Source organism: Lygodium microphyllum, chromosome 6 (assembly GCF_053477565.2).
Source record: "Lygodium microphyllum isolate KBCC chromosome 6, Lygodium_microphyllum_v1.1.10, whole genome shotgun sequence".
Classification (NCBI taxonomy): domain Eukaryota; kingdom Viridiplantae; phylum Streptophyta; class Polypodiopsida; order Schizaeales; family Lygodiaceae; genus Lygodium; species Lygodium microphyllum.
Genome location: NC_141140.1, coordinates 80486591 through 80508090, shown reverse-complemented (window position 1 = coordinate 80508090; position 21500 = coordinate 80486591). Strand labels below are relative to the sequence as shown.

Sequence of the window (21500 nt, the reverse complement as noted above, 5' to 3'; positions counted from 1 at the left end):
TAAAACTTCAAGACACTTGGTTAGAAAGCTCTTAGTTCACTCCTTCTTCTTTTCTCTATTCAAAGTGATGTCTACTACATGTAGATTGCGATCGTGGCGCACGTGATTTTGCTAGTCACTTTTCTTTATTTCTCTTTTTATAAAATCTCCAAAACTAACTAAAACATCACTTGTCTTTTCTTTTAAATGACTTTTAGTTCTATCTTTTTAGGATAATATCTAAAGTATAATAGTTTCCCCCCCTCCTCCCCAAGAATCTAATATTTTTGGACCATTCAAACTATACACATTAATACTAGTGATTAATATGGCTCATAAGTCCCGTTCACATTGTACTTTTCATGAAGGGTGGCTATGGTCCTTATCAATCTGAGAAAAATATCAAATTTATGACTCGTTTTTTAAAAATATATTTTTAATTGAATGAAAATTATTAGCTATTAATGTTAGTCAATTTTTACCTTAGTTAGTCTTTAGTTAGTAATCTTACTAACTTATTAATTGACTAACTAACTTTTGAACTAACCAACTAACTTTTATTGTGTGAAAATATTACAAAATACTTTGAATGCTTTCTTTGTTTATTATGTACTGCATATGAACTAGCATTATAAGGACCTTAGGGTTACTCTTTAATCAAAAGATTATTTGCTTCCTCTTTGAGAGGTTGTGTAGGCCACTACTTTGAAATATACGGCGTGGGAAGGGCCTTTGTGAATCGGGTTGCACCATCGCACTGTTGCGTTGGGGGAAGAAGGGGCAAAGTGGAGAACCGTTGGTTGTGATGAGGACATGTGGAAGAAGCACGAGAGGCAGTGAATGAAGCGTGGATATTATTATTTTTGTATGGAGCACAAAGGAAGGCAACGAATGGTGGACTGCTACATCTCTTCTTTTTCTCTTCATCCATCTTCTTCCTCATCCATTTACCTTGCATGCCTTGAGGTTGCAAATACGGGCCTTCGAACTCACCTTCCTCCATACCCTCACCATCTTCTTTCTTCTCCGTTCTACCACATATTCTTCTAGCTTCTTTGTTAAACAAGCCGCCGTGTGGATGAGGGTGAGGAAAAAGAATGGTCATTATAGATTTGGACTGTGGGTAGTAACTATTGCTGCTTTCTCTTTCTTCGTGATGGTCCAGTCAGATTGTCTCCATGGTTGCACATCTTTGCACCTCCCAGGATATGGCATGTGGGGAGGCAGCAGATTGGGGCATCAGCTGGTTGGAAGGGCTTGTTGTAGGTTGCGGTTGTACCTATACATCTTCTCTTTCTTCATCTTGATTTTTCACTTGAATGGCTACTAGCTTTCAAAGCTAGCAGATTGGAAGGAGTTCTTGGTTGCTCGCCATTTAGTCTCATATGAGAGGATGGGCTTCTTGTTCTTCCTCTGCTCACCAAGTGCTTTATTTCTTCCTTCCTCTTCTTGCTGTCCTTCCTATGGTCGATCACTCAACAGCCTCCAATCACAGAAAAGATTACCTCGGAAACCTGTTCTTGGCGATTGAGAGATACAAAGCTGGGAGAATTGTTCAAACAAATAGGGACAAGGAAGGCAGACAGCCGTGTGAGCACTTCACTGCACCATCCAAGATGAGGGACCACACAGATAAGGGATCTTCACCACACAGGTGGTCTCGACAGCACGCTCCCACGCCTCATCCATGGAACCCTACTTTGAGACTATGCAAGCATAAATACAACTATAGTAGCAACCACCAAGATATCTCCTTTTATTCTTTGTTGTGCAACAATCAATCCTCCTCTTTGCAACCAAAATCTTCCCATTCTTGTGTTGTAGATCTCAAGGCAAGCCCGGTCCCAGCAACGGAACCAAAAATGACCGGCTCTCACCTACCACACCAAGAAGCGCAAAGCCAGGGTACCGAGCAGCAAAGTGTATGCTTGAAGCTTTGCTCCTCACCATGAAACCTGCAAACACGCCTCTCTTGCCATGAATACACACACACAAAAGACTCAAGACACATCCTCACCAATCAAGAAACAGGATAAAGAGGCTCCTCCTCTTCCTCTACACACTCAAGATCCATAGTTGTAGTACAAAGGTAGAGCAAGAAGAAGGATGGACAAAGAGAGTTTGGAAAAGAGGGAAGAGGGAATTTATAGAGACACCACAATCTGCCTTGCTCCAACCTCCTCAACCACTTTTTTCCAAGAACCCCAATTGCACCCCTTACACCTTTATTAAATCAAATATATTTTTGACCATACAAAAGCAAAGGTTGAAGCCTTATGTGTTGCATGCATTCTAGGCAAGATTCCTAAGGTTGTAAAATAAAAGAACGTATGCAATGGCTTTTATAACTCCAAGCCAAGCATTTACAATGCATAAAAATATATCAATGAAGTACAACTTAGATACAATAGCACAAAGAATGTAGCCTACCGGAGGACACTCAAAAACAAGCACAACTCACCCAAAAGCACCCGAGGGAGGACACATAAGAACTGCAAAAGCCATGGAAATTGGAGCAAGAAAACACAAAGATAGGATAGAAGGAGAAGTGCTTTGCTCCAAGAAGAGGAAGAAGACAAGATGCAAGAAGACACATAACTCCCTCAAAAAGAGAGAAGAGCTGTGCACTTCCTACAACAACTTTTTCCTATGAACCTCCAAAAGCGATCACTCTAATTTATTCATAGACTAAGGTTCATACATTGCTTCATATATAAGACTCAAGAGACCTTTATTTTAATTCCTACAAAAGGAAAGAGAGTCCTAATTTCTCTTTGACTTGCAAAAGGATGTTTAAATTGTGAATGGCATTTACAACTTGCAAACCCGCTAAAATATGCCACCACTTACAAAATATGACATTAAATGTTTTACAAAGATGTTTATGCCACAAATTTTGCATAAAAGGAAATATTTTGTCGATGAAGAACCAAGTTCTTTTAGCCTTTTTGGTGTAGAAATTGGAGGCTATCATTCCTCCCACGAACAATGGTTAAGTGTCCTCGCGAATCAAAGAAGGGCATTAAACTCCATCATCAACGTGAATTGCTAAATACCCATCATCTTTATCTCACTTACTTCACTCTTTCATTTTATCTTTTCCCGTCTCTAAAATCCATCACCAATTTTCTTTTCTTCTTCCATCTATTACTCTTAATACCCCACCATTGACCATGGAATTTTCAACTCATCAATGAAACACAATGATACCCACTTCTCACCCATGAAAGAAAATGACAACTCCGTCTTCAACACCAAATGTAAACCCATCATTAGAATATACATTTGTGTGCACCCTCAACTTAAGATTTTTTTGACTTGAAGACCTCCACCCACATCATCCATATGCAAACCAAATGACAAAGAGGTTTTATTGTCGATGAGAAGGATTAAATGGGGACTCTTGAGCTTTGTTCAGAAGCCCATATGAATGAGAGATTGTGGAGCTAATTTGCAAAGAGAGGAGTGTGCATTTTGAGTATATGGTTGAAGAGAGAGATTCTTTATGTATAAAGTCTTACAGTTAGAAATAAAACTTTATCTTTGGCAACAAATTGGATGGCCTAAATCTTGGTAGAGGGACAAAAGTCTGTTTTGTCTGCCGAGCTACTCTAGCATCATCCTCATATGGTTCTTCTTCTCGTGTTGTCGCCGCAGACTGCTCCTTCTCCTCCTCTTCTTCTTCTACCTTTTCCTTGTTTCCCTTCTTTTGTCTCTTTTCTTTCTGCTTTGACTTCCGCTTCTAAGGACAATGCAGGATTAAATTTGCTTTAGGGTTCATTGCCTATCTTCTAGTGAGGGTGGAGTGAACGGCTTGCACGACGTATCGTGTGCCTGATTTCCTGTATGAGGAGATGATGGGGGCTTTGATTGTTGCTTTTGACCGAGCCATCATCTTTGCCATGATTTGATCTTGGAATTCAACCAAAGATATTTCATACAGTTTCAAAATTTGTGAAAATCCGAAAAAACTTCCATCATCTTCTTCTTGCCTTCGAAAAGCTTGCTACTTAATCCGCTTTATGAGTAATGCCTCTAATGCAAACCATTTCAGAATATCCTCTTATACCACAAGAATCAAACATCCTCTCCACAAAATTAACACACACAACTCTCATACATGCAACCAGATTCAATCATTCGGTGGTTCTTCTTCTTCTTCTTCCATTGGAGCATCCATGGCTTCCTCTAGTCCTGGCAACAGAACCAAGAAGTGCTTTGCTCCAAGAAGAGGAAGAAGACAAGATGCAAGAAGACACACAACTCCCTCCAAAGAGAGAAGAGCCGTGCACTTCCTACAACAACTTTTTCCTATGAACCTCCAAAGCAACCACTCTAATTTATTCAATAGACTAAGGTTCATACATTGCTTCATATATAAGGCTCAAGAGACCTTTATTTTAATTCCTACAAAAGGAAAGAGAGTCCTACTTCTCTTTGACTTGCAAAAGGATGTTTAAATTATGAATGGCATTTACAACTTGCAGACCCGCTAAAATATGCCACCACTTACAAAATATGACATTAAATGTTTTACAAAGATGTTTATGCCACAAATTTTGAATAAAAGGAAATATTTTATCGATGATGAAGAACCACATTCTTTTAGCCTTTTTGGTGTAGAAATTGGAGGCTATCGATAGAGCACATAGATTGGGTATCACCTATAGTGATAGTCATGAAAACGAATGGAAAGATTTGAGTGTGAATAAACTATAAAAAGGTCAATGTAACTACAAAGAGAGACAACTATCCATAACCATATGTTGAACACATACTAGAGAGAGTGCTAGAAAGGAAGCCTACAGTTTCTTGGATGGCTCCTCAAGCTATAACCAAGTGCAAGTCCATTCGGATAACAGGCACAACCAAATGGGGGGTGTTTGCCTACATAGTCATTCCATTTGGGTTGACCAATGCCCCTAATACCTTCCAGCTGCCTGATGTGTGCCATCTTCAAGGACATGCTCAGAAAATGGTTGGAGGTATTCATTGATGACTTGTGCTTCCACACAAACTAGGAAGAGCACTTAGAAAAGCTACGAATAGTCTTTGAACGGTGTAGACAATATGGTCTCTCACTAAACCCCTTAAAGTGTCAATTTTGGGTGAAGCACAGTTGTATTTTAGGGCACATTGTGTTAAGGAATGGGATAGCCATAGACTCCTCAAAAGTTAGGATAATTGTAGACCTTCCCCCTTTGACTAACTTCAAGGGAGTTCAATGCTTCTTGGGCCACATAAGGTATTACCAGTGGTTTATGTTGAACTATGCATTGATTGCTAGACCTTCCCCTCCGACCAACTTTAGGGCACATTGTGTTAAGGAATGGGATAGCCATAGACTCCTCAAAAGTTAGGGTAATTGTAGACCTTCCCCCTTTGACCAACTTCAAGGGAGTTCAATGCTTCTTGGGCCACATAGGGTATTACCGGTGGTTTATGTTGAACTATGCATTGAATTGCTAGACCTTCCCCTCCGACCAACTTCAAGGGAGTTCAATGCTTCTTAGGCCACACAGGGTACTACTAGTGGTTTGTGTTGGAACTATGCATTGATTTCTAGACCTTTGTACATGCTATTGATAGTATTTGAGTGGACCGAATAATGTCAACAAGTCTACAAAAGGCTTAAACAGGCTCTAACTTCAACTCCTATCTTAAGAGCCCTAGATTGGTCCATTACCTTCCATGTGCACATTGATGCATCAAATTTTACCGTGGGGGCAGTGTTGTGCCAACCTGGTGAGCATAACCTTGATTATTTAGTGAGCTTTGCTAGCAGACAACTCATTGATATGGAAATGGACTATTCCATAACAAAGAGGGCAGATATAACATCATTTAAAGTGACATGTATAAGTTTCATGAACTAGAACCTTAAAAGAGTCACCATTAACTAGGTGTGGTTTAATAACTTGATCTGACACCATATACTAATAAGTTTAGATAACCTATGATGTGATGGTTCTTTTTTTTTTGTGTAAACCAATAGACACAAGTATGTTAAATAATTGCTCGCCACATGTGCATTTTTTGTATGTATATGCATGATATATAAATGTCTTTTGTTTGAAAGTTCTATCTATCTTGACAATATATGGACAAGATAGATATTGGCTTTGGCCAAAATCAACTAGCTTGACACTTTGACTAGCTAAATGAACTTTCATATCATAAAATGAAGATTTATATACTAAGCTAGAATTTTATTATTTTTCTAAGACCAAAGATTTAATCTTTGACCAATGGTTTGTGTTTCCAAAGAAATAGACATAAATTTTATTATTAATTAAGACTTATTTGTTAGCTAAGACATAAAGTATAAAATTGGACTTAAACCACTTTATAAGAAATTTCAACACAATTAACTAATGTTATTGAAAGAATAAAAAACAATAAGTAGATTCTCTCATCGATATTGGTGGTGTTTAAAAACACCAAACTAACTACATAAAATACTTTAAATTTCTAACAAGCATATATTTCATAGCCATGCAAAATCCCTTAATGTAAGGGATATATTTATTATGGAAGTCAAAATTAGTCCAAATAGAGTCACTGCCTTATTGCATCATGTATATTGGAAAATTACAACTTTTGTAGGTTTTGTATAAAACATTTAGCTGCACTACCATTTATGAAATGTTTGTGATATCCTAACTCATGAGCAAGTTGCATTGCTTCCATATCTTTCAAAGTAGAGACTAAAGGAGTCTGCTTCAACTTGGATAATTTTGAGCTATTCAATATAAGAGATGGATGACGTGAGGCATTTGTTGAGGATGTTTGTATAAGAGATGGTCTCTTGAAGCAAGAAGTAATTGAAGGTTGAATATATATACCGACTTTATCAATCATGGTATTGTGCGGTGCTGATGATGAAGATGAAATACTATCATTCTATGCTCTAGTCCATTCATCAATGACAACCTTGAATTGTGCATACAATTCATGTCCATATTGAACTAGCTTCTATTCATATCGATCAAACTTGATGACTTCACATGCATCATGGTATTTGCTTAAGCGAGTCAAGTATGGTAGAAGTTCTTTTATCAAGATAGAGTCTCCACAATCAATATCAAATGTTTTTGGATAAATGCAATTGTCAACAGGATTTGGACATCCTTTGTAAAGATTGTCATCTATGAGAATAGTCTTGGCATGTTGGCAAATATCTCCATATTAATCCAATACATACTTTAGAGGCTTGAACATTGCTTCTACTCCCATCTTATGTGGCCTATATATGATTTTGAGTTGATGTCTATGACATTGTTCTTGGCCCCAAATCATGAAGAAATGATACTTCCTTTTTGCATGGATCTTCAAGCACTTAATAACTGCCATGACATTCTTATGTAAAGCTGTTGACCCACTTGGAATCTTGCAAATAAGGCTTCAAGAAACTCCATACATCGTGGTTGAAGAACAAGCCATTGCTTTCCCATTTAAAAGCATTGAAACTTTTTAGACTTAGCAAAGCATCGTTGTAAAAGAAGACCATTGAGATCAAGTATTACACATAATTATGTTGCATTTCTTATCAAGGACACATCAATCACATCATCGTGCTCCACTGTTGTTGAATCTGTTAGATATCTAACCATACATGTCTTAGTTGAAGTTACAAAGAAGAAAAAAAAACACATTAGATTCATTTACTTCCTATCATTCTACTTAATGTTTGAGCTATAAACTAGCATAGAACACTAAAGCAATTCAACTTCACATTGACAAATACATGCATAGGTACTACTTAATAAATAATGTCTTAAGAAAATAGACATTTGACCATGTGGACGAATCTAACCAAGAGTAATATCATGAGGTGAAAAAAATATATAGGATGATTTCTTTGAGGTAAAATCTATTCTAATAAATTCATTTTTCCATACCTATTTTTTATCACTAATTATAAGTATACTTGGGATACTAACAATACATTCTTGTAATTGGTTACAAAAATTATCTTATCATTATAATATTAAACATACTCGGTTTCTAAAAAGACATTCAAAATGGCATGTACAAAGGTGTTTATTAGTCCTAAATATTAAAAGAAAATTTAAACATGATACTTTTGACCATGTGACCAAAATTATGTCACATATGAGTGACACATGATAATTTAATTGAGATAAGATATACTTTATTCGGATAAGTTTTCATAGTTTCTTCTTAAGGACTAACCATTCTATTTTTGAACTAGTTATATCCTATAGATATTTAAACTCATGAATTGTAACAAGGATTTTACCTTAATATATCATATACACGTCTCAAAAGATACATTGGAGGCGAAATCTTTGTTGCAATATTTGCTACTGAGGTAAAACTCCTTTGGGAGGTGCCATGAATCTTTTTTGGGGTGTGCAATATATTGTTGGCTCTCTTATCCTAAGGTACATGCATAGACATACACTGGTGATGTAGTAAAAGAGGTCATAAGAGATAAGAGATTTGACCATGTGGACAAATCTAACCAAAACTAACATGACAAGATCATTACACAACACATATAAGAGTTTAATTGAAATAATATCTAAAATAGACTTAAGTAAATTTTGCATAGCTAGCTCAAACTTTTCATTTTGATAAGTATTCTTACACACTAGATTACAATTAAACACTTATCCTTACAAAGGATGATAAAATTTAATAAGCTCTTTAATACTATTTTAGCAAAAAATTTACTTAAATAGATTTTTTAAACCAAACATGCTTGGTAAATTTTGTAAAAAATTAAAAAACTAAAGAATTGCAAATGCTAATGGAAGTAACTTCTCAAGAAAAAAATCAAAATTACATAAATGTGTATTTCTTGATGAAAGGAGAAGGAACGGAGTTTAAACACCTGCAGTAGCCTTTAATTTCTCTTTTATAATTAGACTTGCTATATCTTGGCTTGATTCTTCTATGCCCTTGGGTGGTACTTCAAGAACTTGAACTTCAGTAGGAGGAACCTCTTGGGAGTTTGAATTTTGTTTGGCACTCTCATGGACCCTCCACAATTGTGCTTCAACCTCTCTTTGCTCTTGAGTGTTGCAAACCACTGCAATAGTCTTCATGTGATTTACCAATGCCACCTTAGATGCAAGTCCACTTGCATATACATCAAATACAACCTCACGAGCATCATTGAATGCTTTGATTGTAGTTCCCATAACTTTCATTTTCTTTCTCAAAATGGCCTTTGCAATCCTTTGGTCTTCTTCAAGAACTTCATCATTGCACTCCTTATCCAAGCCTTCAAAGTCCAAAATGGAAGGCTTGTTGACATTGTTTATATATCGCTCAAAATTGATGAAGCTTTTCTCCATGGCCACTAATGTCAAAACCACAAAAGAATCTATAGATCCAAAAGGAAAGGTTCTATCCATTGGTAGGAAGTCAACACTACCAACTAACATATGATACTTGCAAGAAATGCTTTCAAGAGCATTTTTCAAAGCTGCCATTCACTTTTGATCAAAAAATGATAACGACATGATTTGTTTAGGTTCACATGTAATTTGTAGTAGAGTGGATACAACCTTTCCAAACTTTATAGAGTCCCATTTCATTCCCTTAACCCCATGTGCCGCATCTAGAATAACAACCCCAATGGTAATTGGATCTCTATAAACATTATGTATAAGATCAAAGGTTTCTAGATTGCATCTGACAACATATACACACCAAGGAGAGGTAGTGGAGGATTGAAGATGATTTTTCTTTTTTCCAATTAGGAAGTTCAAAATATATTTTGCTCCATTTGATAGGGACCCTACACCAGCTCCATGTGTGAGCTTCTTTGATACCCAATCATTGCAAATGCCTAAAATCTTTATGTAGACTTCATCATTGATATCATAGTCATCAACAAGCTCTTCCCAAGTCTTCATCATAGTGCTACTTTCTGAAACTGAGGCATTGAAAAGAGTGACTAATTCCTCCTTTAGGACCCTATCTTGCTTGATTTGCTTAGTCCTTGTTTCTATGTCAATCATATCTTCCTTATCCCATTTGTTTCTAAGAAAAAGGATATGACCTTCATTGATCTCCTCTTATAGTGTATGGCTGTCTCCATCCTTTAGACCCATAAGGCAACAAAATGTAGTAGGAGAAGGTTGTCTTCCCTTCTTTCTCGAGCTCTCCTCTTAGGATATAAGCTCACCTCTAGAGTATCTCTTCATGATTTTGATCCAACTATCAAATATTTACTGAGAGCTAACAATCATATGGAAATATCTAGATGCACAATTTTCTCCAATGTATGCCACAAATCTCTGCAAAAAAAAGATCAAAATAGTGAGCATAGAACAAAAGAAAGAGCCATTACACTAATCTTCACAAAAAGTGAAGGTAAGCTTATAGATGATTACCTACCATGGTACTCCTTAAGAGCTTGTCTTAGAAAGCACTTGTTGGGATTTTGGTGGAGAACCAAATGCTAGCAACTGATCTCTTAATTGTTGAAGTTGCTCAACATAAGGGGCATTCTTCATCACATCATGTGATTCCATACTTGTCATTCGTGAAAGACCAATGCACATTTCCGCAGGACAATCAACTAATATTCAAGCATTTCTAGTGGTGTATAAATGCTTGGTTGCTAAACAACGTGTAGTATTACTCTGAATATATATCTTTGTTGCATGAATTGAGTGAAGCCCTGATATAATCCAATAACTATAAGTGTCCAACTTACTAACATCCACCTCATCACGATGCATGGGTCTCTTCTCATTGTTGTCTTATACAAAAGGCATAAGATATGCTATTGTTGTTGGATTCATGGGATTCTTTATGAAAGACGTGGTTAGCTTGTCTACATAATCCCAACACAGTGACCTATAAGCATACAAAGGAGGTGCCTCATAGCACCTATCAACGAGAATAGGAAATTGTGTTGTTGGACCAAATGGAAAGAAATTTTCAAACATGTGAAATCCCGATTCTTCCTTCTTTCCCTTCTTCTTAACTATCTCAAGAAAATCGAATGTTCTTTCTAAGGTAAAGTGGAATCATTCTTAATAGTGTTAGCAACCATACTAACAATAAGAGCTTGTGACGAGGAAATTTGTTGAGGTGATTTTGACTTTGAGCTTGTGGGATTATGTGAATTATTTTCTTCTTGAGGAGTAGGCGAATATCTCAAGTCTATTTGTTTATCTTGGAGCTTCATTCTTTTGTTGGGGCGATTACCTTTTCTTGATAGCAAAAGTAGCTCACTATTTTGGACAGCTTGGAATGATGATATAATGTCTTTTGTGCCCTTTACCTCCTCAAATGAGGTCCATCCCATTGTTTTCAAAGAGTATTCGTCGTCCTCTTTAATACGTGCAAAGTGAAATGACAAAGGATCAAGTTTGTATACTGCATTTTTCTCCTTGATCTTAACAAGATTACATGGTATTTTCTCTTTCCCAGCACATCCATCTGTTATCTTCTCTATGACACCATCTTGTTGAAAAAATGCAATATCACTCTTTAAAGTAAATAAGAGAACATTATTAGCCATTTTTCCTTGACTATCATAAACATCCACATACCATGGATACACAACATCACCACTAACTCCATCAATGGTTTGGGTCTCCTTTTTGGATGTGCTATCTTTCTTTGCCATCGAATAGTTCTACAAAGAGAAAAAGTTGCCACACAAAAGTGGATTTACAAATAGTCAAAATTCACAAAACCCAAATAAATGTATAAGATTTCTAGGTTGAAAATTGAAAACACAATAACACGATTTTTTACAAAATACAAGACAAATGTACTCCAAAGGGACTCTTCCATAAAATGAAATATTGAAATTTAAGATTAAGTGTGGTATGAGATCTAACCATAAATAAATGTGCTTATTTATCAAATCTCATGGATTATTCTGGTCCTAAGTTAGCATTAATTGTGTTTCTCTTGCAAGAATCATATAGTAAAAACTTTGCCATGGACTTCAGTGAGAAGATCGAATTCTATTAATAGTGAGACTTGGCCATGGGCTTAACCAAATGGTCAAGTGATAATGAAATGTTGAGTGTGAGTGTGGTATAATATATAATGAAAAATCACTGTGGTTATGTAGAAAATGTCATGGATGATTTTTTCCCTAAGTTAACATTAGATTTCTTCTCCATGTAAGTTTCCTATGTAAGGATCATACTCTAGGAACTTTGCCATGATTTTTGGCCATGTGGTCAAATTCTATTTACTCAAAGAATGAGATTTAGTCCAATATGAGATCCATCCATATATCAACGTGGTTATGTAGCAATCTTACGACTCCATTTGGCCCAAAGTTAACATTTTAATTAGTGCACATGTAAGTTTCCCTTGAAATGAGTCATATTGTAGAAACATTGTCATTGGTTTTAGCCATGTGGTCAAATGCTATTTAGTCGTAAGACTTATCTATATGATTAGAAACTTTGCCATGGTTTTCTACCATATGGTTTTTTAAAGGCTCGTTAAATGGAGGATGTGGTTTATTGTGATATGAGATTCACATATAAACAAATATGGCTATGTAGCAAATCCCATAGATATCAATACAAGGTAATGTGAAAAACAATTGAAAGGTGGAGATTTGACCTCATAGTGAAACCTACAAGATATCTATATTTTTATAAATTGGTTTAACCATATGGCCAAATCTAGTTTCATAACCATATGAAGAAAGTGATTCATTTGTTGCAACAAGTTGTGAAATTGGATTTGACTCTATAGCCAAATATTGTTTTATAGTGGAATGAAAAAATGGATCTCATGGTTTGCAGGATGTATGAGATTAAATTTGATCATATGGCCGAATGAAACAAGAATGGGAGATTCTTGGATGCTAGCATTGACAACAAAATGCATTAGGAAAAAAATGAACTCACAAATGGGCCCTTAAAAATAATATAGTTTAAGGTGTGGACCTTTTGGATTGTCCAATAGGAAGGCTAGATGTTGACATCCATGGAGGGTGAATCTTCTCTCTCCAAATTTTGGGTTTTAGAAAAAAAAAGGGGTAGTGGGGGATTAAAAAAAGGGAGAATGAATAATACATAAAATTTGAGTTTCTCTCACCTCTATTTCCTCCCTTTTTTGGGGAATTTTCAATTTCGGTTTTTTTGTCTCTCACGAAATCAGTTTGACCCAAAAGTTGAGCAACAGACCACTTTCCCTCTCTTCTCTATACTTGTGAATTTTTGTCTCCATTGAAGCTCCCTTGATGGAACCTAGAATGGGCCGGCACTGGCTCGTGCTCTAGCCGGACCTCTATCTCACGTGCTCAACAACCCCACGGCCTCGCGGCCAAGAGCGTTGATGACACACACATTGCCTTCCTAAATATCTTGCGTTTGTATTACGTCGTTTGTAATCCACTCTTCTCTCACCCACTACTCCTCAGAGGGAGTCCCTTACACATTGCCTAATGGCACGAAGAACAAACATAGGGGGTCCTCCAACGGCTGAGTGCCGCCACCCCTCTGCGACTCTCCTACACCTTGGGGATTGGCCCCTCGGTGTATCGCTCAACATATAAACATTTCGCACAAAATCCACTCAAGGTACCATTTAATCGTATACAGGAATGTACCATTGTCCTTACTTCTCTTTCCCCTAGACCCCATGACTAGCCTATGGCTTAGGGTGTCCTGTCTGTCACTCCACGTGGGTCAAGGTCCTAATGAAAGCAATTGCTGTGCATCCAGGATTTCTGATACCTTTAAATATTTCCATGATTTATGCATAGTGTGGATGCTAAGTACTCAAACAATTATAAAATAAATATTGTGCACATGTGGAAAACATCATTTTAATGGTTTTCAACTACCGTTCTTATGCGGCGCTGCATGAACCTAGCATCGAGGAAACCCTCGTGCTACTAGGCCCTTATTTTATAATTATTCACCGACCTATATGGCATGCACACAAAAACCAGCAATCTTTTCATCATTTTACTCTGCATTTAGACACATTTTAACCACTCTATCCTCCCATTGATCAAATGTTGCATTGTTGTATAGATTTATAAGGCATTTTGCCATCATTTGATGTGTAAAAAGCGGAAAAAGACGCACTAGAACAAGAAGGTGGGGCTGAACTGAGGAAAATCCTCATGCTTCAGTCCCCACAAACATTCACGAACATTGTTCTTAATTTTCATTAATTTTCCGCACCCAAAATGCAAATTTTCCCTATTTTTAGTGATTTTTCTCTATTTTCCTTGTATTTTCCCTTATTTTCTGCATTATTTAATTACTAAAAATTCAAAATAGGTATGGGCTGTGGCCTTAGTTCCTTATTGCAACAAAAATGAAAATTTAGTTGGTGTTCCTATTTATTCTTCCATTTTTATGCTCAAAACCATCATTTTCCCTTGATTTTTCATATTTTACGTGTTTTAGTGTATTATTTTGAGACACAAGATGCATGTTTTTCTAATTTTCTGATTATGATCAACAAATACTCACGGAAAACAGCAACATAAACAATTTTTAGCCCACATGAACAACATTTTATCAATCAAAAGCCATGAAATCTCAAATTTCCTTTGAAAAAATTGAATTACCGCTTATTTGCGTGTTTCGGGTTTCATGTCCATGGCTGCAAATCTGAAAATCAGCAGCACTTCATATTCATGACGATCACACGTCACCATTTCCAGCCCATGGAGCAATCCGATCGATGTCGGACAAGCCTCCACCATTCTTTCTTCTTCCTTTCTCTTCCCACATGAATCCCCCCTTAGAGGAGAGAGAGGGAGGATAGAGAAAGACTGATTTTCTCTCTCCCTCTACAGGCTGCCATTGTCTGTGCGGAACGGAGCGATACGGAGCGATACGGAGCGGGGAATCCATGTAATTGCCTGCTGTGATTGGTTCAATGGCTTGCTTTACAGCCATCATCACGATTTGGGGGGGGGGGGAGACGTTTTTTCGCGGCCTGCTGCAGCACGCCGCCTTCCTCCATTTCATGGTTTTTTTTAATGGGGGGGGTGCCCCTTCCTAAAGGCACCCCTTCATTTCTCCTTTTGGGCACCTCCCCAATTTTGACCGGCCTTTTGGCCCTTTTCCCGGCTTCTCTCGCATACAACGTCCGAATCCCGCACTGACTGACAGCTCCACTGACCGGCACAGGCGTATGGAAAAATTACTAAAAATCCATAAGTGTTGCCCGGGCGTCCTTAGAGCACTTTGACGCTTAAATCGTCCTAGGTCGAGCCGCCGCCTTTGACATTGGATATTTTTCCCTTGATATTCATAATTTTTAGCTATTTTTAAGCAATTTCCGGCACCAAATTCCACTCTCATTGGCGACCACGGGATAGGGCGACTCAGCCCGTCGAATCCACGAACATATCTGCACATAAACAACCAAAGAAGCATCAAGCTGATACAAAACAAATATATAATAAAACTCAGCACAATGCTCACCCTACCCCCGACAGAACCAAGGCATGACATCCACAAGGAGTAGGCCTAGCATCATCTAATAGAAGATCCGAAGCGAGTCACTAACCAACTGCTCCAACACAACCAAACTAAAAAAGAATTGTCAAAGAGGTTGCCCTAAGTGGTAGTCTGAACTACTTACCAACGAAAGACAACACAACTAGGAGCTCCTACAAGGCAAGGACTCCTATAGCCTGATCAAGGAGTATTTTCTTTCAGTACATTTCTTCTTTTAGGGTTTTTATTTTATTAACATACTTGGGCATGTAAAAAGGAGGGAGCTGAGCGTAGTGACCCAAGGAGAACAGGGCATCGGCCTCAAGACCTGTCTCGGCACCCAAGAACCTACCAAGCCCTCGCAAGGCGACACTTAATCCTTTTCTAACGCTCACTTTTATTTTCGCTCCAACCTTCCTTGTTTTGTCATTTTTTTCATTCCTTTTCTTTTCTTTGATAGGGGTTAGAACCCCTTTTTACACACCTTCGTATTTATATTCATCTTTCAGGATGTTCAGGGTTTCTTGGCATCATCATTATTATCTTCTAGCAGGCTTCTCTAACTGCCTCACGACTAACAAGAACTCCTAGAACGGCTGCCTAGCAGGCTAGCAGAACAGGGCCACTAGGACTTCCTTCTAAAACAGGTCTTTCGATGCCTGACAATGTCTTTACAGGAGGCAATGACTACTTCGACCTCCCTCAAACATACTAAACCGAAACCTGGAACTTCATGCCTTGGTTGCTGGTCCCCAACAAAAATATATCCCCTCGACAAGTACAAATACACATATAACAGGAAAGAAAGGTACTCGTAAAGGAGAGGTATCACCTGGATTGGCCACAAGAAGTTTCCATCGCAGCAAAGGCTCCTCCAGGCTCCACCAAATTCCACGAATCACAAAACCTGTCTAGCACAACACTTAAAACAAAAACCCAATTAAACGCACCCGCACTAGACAGGGAAATGGCCCTCTTGGCCTAATGAAATAAAACACTTCACTACAAAACTGAATCGGCCCTCTTGGCCTAATGAAATCAAACAATACTACGCATAACATCCCCCTAGAAACGACTATGATAGACATCAAAGCATACCATTTCCAGGGAAACAGAGGCTCGTAGCCCTAAACTAGGTGCATTAAATTATGACCCATCCCTCCTGCGTATATCGCAAGAGGTGTTCGCATCACATGTCGTCTAATCAGTCTGTGGGTCCAAGATAATAAAGGCAGATGAGTCTCGCCTACCCTCTGCATCACCCAGATCAACCATCGTCTGCCAAAGAGGGCATGTTCAGAAAGCATACCCCACAAACGACTAGGTCCTGTCTCATCGTCAATAGATATATCGGGACAAGGGCCACAATTAAAGAAGAGGTCTTCTTCATACGCAAAATTAGCCAATGAATCGGCAAACTGATTCCAGTTTCGTGGAATCAGCTGAAAAGACACTCTATCAAATTCGTCTAGCAGGGCTATGGCAGTATGATGGTACATGCAAAGGATGGGGTTTCGTACCATGTACGTCCCATTGAGTTGATTTAAAACCAACTGAGAGTCCCCTTTCACCAATAACTGGCGGATACCACCCTTCTTTGCAATATTCAAACCCATAATCAGGGCTTTGTATTCTGCCATATTATTGGTAAAATTCACCCCGAGATAAGCAGCTAACTTCATGACAATGCGTCGTTGGGGGTCTCGGATGACAACTCCTACACTTCCTTTTTTGCATGCACCCCTGGACGCCCCATCAAAGTACAAGGTGTATGTCCATAAAGGGTTTACATATCCCGCCATCCGGAACTCTACTCGTAATTATGGTAATCAAAATTCAGCATATTCAATGGGTGGACTGTAGGCTCCATCCCTCCATCATCATTGAATTCAACAGGGATGCTCAATCGTCAAAATTTGTAGGCAGTGATGACAGAAGACCTTGATCTCCCAAATAAATGTCCCGCCTTCTTGCTCAGTCACTTTATATCCTTTGCTCCACCAAATGAGCTTTCCCTAATGATACCTCTGTTCTAAATATGGGTGTTCTAAATAAGGGATCAGACGACCCATCAACCTCTATCACGATTTCCTTGCAGATATTTGATCGATCTCGCCTAGACCTGCAAGGCAGTCATAGTATTAGTGCAATCAGAAATAATAAGGTTTAATCTTATTAAGATTAACCTTATTTTTAAATTCTATCCCCTCAAGGTCAGCTAACAAGACTGTGGATTTATTCTTTCCTATTCTAACGATCCTATAGGGCCCGTCCCATTTGAGCTCTAGCTTGCCTGGAAATAATTCACGTCATGCGTCATAATACAGAACAAGCTGTCCTTTCTTGAAGGTATATTTCTTGGCTTTAAGGTCGTGTAGCTGCTTCATTTGGCGCTTCACCACTTTTTGGTGCAATAAGCTCTGCAGCTTAAGCTCATCTAAATGTGCCAGTGTCGTCAAGCGCTCAAAAAGTGCGTCTTCATCACTCAAAGAATGATTGATGGCAAACCGAATAGCCGGCAGCTCAATCTCTAAAGGCAAGACACGCTCCTCCCCATATACTAACTTGAACGGGGTATGGCCAGTGGCTCGTTTGAAGGTCGTATTATAGGCCCACATTGCCACGTATAACTTTTTATCCCAATCCCGTTTCTTTTCCGACACAACTTTGGACAGGATGCCCACAAGCTGCTTGTTGGTGCTTTCAACTTGCCCATTGGCTTGCGGGTTATATGGGGTTGTCTTGTTATGCTTAATTTGCCAAGTCTCTGTCAAGCTTTTTATCACCTTATTCAGGAAATGGGTTCCGCGGTCCGACACTAATTCTTTCAACGGACCAAAACGACATATTATCTGCTCTAAAAGGAAACTAGCAGTTTCTTTAGCATCATCTTTCCTTGTTGCACGTGCTTCTGACCACTTTGTGAAGTAGTCAGTTGCTACAATGATATACCTCTTTTGTGCAGTCGACGACGGAGTAATAGGACCCACAAAGTCTATTCCCCACTTCTCAAATGGAAGTATCGCCATAATAGGGGTGAGTGGTCGTTTCCTATTCTCTCGACTATCATGTCATTGACAAATATCGCATCTCTTAACATACGCAAACGCATCCTGGAAGATGGCAGGCCACCAATAACCTGCTCTTAAAGCCTTTTGTGCTGGAAGCCATCCAGCAAAATGGCCGCCGCAAGCAGAATCATGGCACTCTTCCAAAATGAATGGCACCTTGTCAGGCATCACACATCGGCGATAGATGTCATCAACCCCTTGCCAACACCTGCGATCAAGGCAAACTTTAACGCTTGCTGCCTAATTTTCCTTCTCTCAGCTTTAGATAATTCGGATCCCGCCTCTCCCGTCAATAAATAATGCGTTATTGCAGCGTACTAGGAGGGAATAGATGCCGTATCTATTTTAAATAACAACTCCATGTCACTATCTTCAGCCACAGATTCTTTCGGCTCCCCAAAGTCCACAAGACATTCCACGATGCCTTGCAACCTTGGTGGCTTACTACGGATTTCATAATCAAACTCCTACAAAGTGATTAACCACTTCGCTAGACGATCAGGCAGATGTAGCTTATTCATCAATAGTCGAAGTCCCTCCGCCTTCGTATAAAGCACGACTTTCTCATAGAGAATATAATGCCTGAATTTCTTGGTCCCAAAGACCATTGCTAGACACAACTTCTCCATGTAGGTATAATTGATCTCTGAAATGCCCAATTTCCGACTAGCAAAGGCTATCGGATGATACCACTTCTCTTCCCAAATTTGGGCTAAACAGCAGCTGATACTATGCATGGTGGCTGCGGAAAATATATAGAACACCTCATCTCTTTTAGGTGCTTTTAAAACGGGAGCTCTTGCTAGCTCCTGTTTCACATCCTCGAATGCTACCTTACAAGGGTCACCCCATACAAACAAACAGCTAAAGGACAATAAATTTGTAAGCGGCAACGTTCTTTCTGCCAAGGCGTTTATGAATCTACGGTAATAACCAACCGAAGATAGAAAGCTATGAACTTCTTTCGGAGTGCGTGGTGGACCCATGGCAACTATAACTTTGAGCTTCTCGGGATCTGTCACAATTCCTACCGAACTGACCACATGACCCAACAAGAGCCCATAGGGTACACCGAAAACACACTTCCGTGGGTTGAGAGCGATACAAAATTGTCTACAGTGCTCAAAGCATTTTCTTAAAATGATCAACTGCCTTTCTCTCATGGTGGCGGCCCCTAAGTCATCAATAAACACCTTCAACTCTTCAGGGGATATGTCACCGAATGTCTTATCTGCTGTTCGTTGCCACGAACCAGGCGTATTGCATAAACCGAAGGCCATCACATGGTACGAAAAAGTACCAAATACAGTAATAAAATTTGTTTTCAACTTGTCCTCTTCTGCAATTGCCATATGGTTATATCCTGCAAAGCAATCCATAAACGAATATATTTCCCTACCCGCTAATTGATCCAAAATCTGGTCAATAAATGGCAATGGGTAGTAGTCCTTAACTGTCTGCTTATTCAGCTCTCTAAAGTCTACACATAATCGAATTTGATTATTTTTCTTCTTTCTGATCACAACCGGCGAACACCATTCCGTGTGTTGCACAGGAAAAATCAAACCTGCTTTCCGAAGCTTCTGTAACTCTTCAAACAGCCCGTCCCTCAGTTCGAAAGGCATACGCCTTACTTTCTGTCGTACAGGACGACTGCCCTCTTTCAACGGAATTGTATGAACAGCAAGACTAGGAGGAATGCCTCTCAGCTCATCATAACTCCATGCAAAGATATCACGGAATTCCTGAATCAAGGCCACATAGTCCTCCCTTTCTGCTGTGCTGAGCATAGAACCTAATTTGATTGGCCGTGAATCATCAGGCGTACCAAGGTCTAACTCGATAACATCTGCATCTCTTATACGATCTTGGCCCTGTATCGACTCGTTCAAAGTGATCTGATAGATGTCTTCCGTGGTGGATCCCTCTTTGGACTCATCACTCGATGATGTCTCACTGGCAGATAAATCTTCTAATGTCTCCAATTTTGTAGAAGATAGAGGAGTTCTCTCACTTTGCGGGGACTCAGGATAAGCATCAACTACCACACGCTGGGCACCTCTACCGAATATTAGTTGACCGGTGGGTATATCTACTTGGCAGTCCGCTTGCAAGATCCAAGGTCGTCCGAGTAATACTTGGTAACTTGGACGGCTTGCAAAACGAATCACCCTAAAGTCCAACAGGCATTCTACATTTGCAACAATGACATGGACCTTAGTAATGCAGCCTTTCGGCTGCCTCAAACTATCATCTGCCATTCTGAGGATTGTGGAGGTATCTTTCTGGATCGCAAGACCCAACCTTTCCATCAATTCAAAAGTCATAATGTTAACAGATGATTCCATGTCGACAATGGCATAATCTACTAATATCCCATCGACATAGGCTACAACCCTTGGGCAATGCTTCTCAGCATGCTCGAACCAATCATCACCAACTTGCGCAATACCAAAAGGTTCTACGATATACCCGGTACGTAGGATCTTTCTAAATTCCTTGCGTACTCCTGGGGAAAGCTTAATAAGCTGTAAGAGATTCACATTCGGCTTGACTTTGCAAAGAGAGCTCGCCAAATCGAATTCATGATAGTTCGATAGAGTTCGCTTTTCACACCAAACCATCCGCTCTTTAGGTCGTTGAACCGGCTTTATTGCCTCTGTCTTAACTTTCACCTTCTTCTTTGGTGGTTCCTTATCGGCTTTACTTTCCACGGGCTTCAAAGGTCCCCCTTCCATGGCATGATCCAAAACTTGTGTTCCTTTGTCACCGTGTTTAGGGTTTCCGTCGACAGGCTTATCCTTGTCGGCTTCTCTACCCTTTTGACCTCTTGTAAGAACAACTCGCAAATTAGAGGTTTCAGCATCATTAACGCGTACAGCCTCAATCAAACTAACCCCACTACCACTAGGTAGCTCCTCCACTGTAGTCTTTGGTCGTTGAAGTATTTGTTTGGGCCCGTCTTCTCGCTGGGAATCATTTCCTTGCACATGATGATTAATAGGCCCTGGTTGCCGACTAC

The 21500-nt window shown here is 39.1% G+C and overlaps 1 pseudogene; it reads right to left on the bottom strand.

Moving 5' to 3' along the window:
* Positions 1 to 8831: 8831 nt before the first annotated feature.
* Positions 8832 to 10205, bottom strand: LOC148034728 (uncharacterized; annotated as a pseudogene).
* Between the last annotated feature and the right edge of the window lie 11295 nt (positions 10206 to 21500).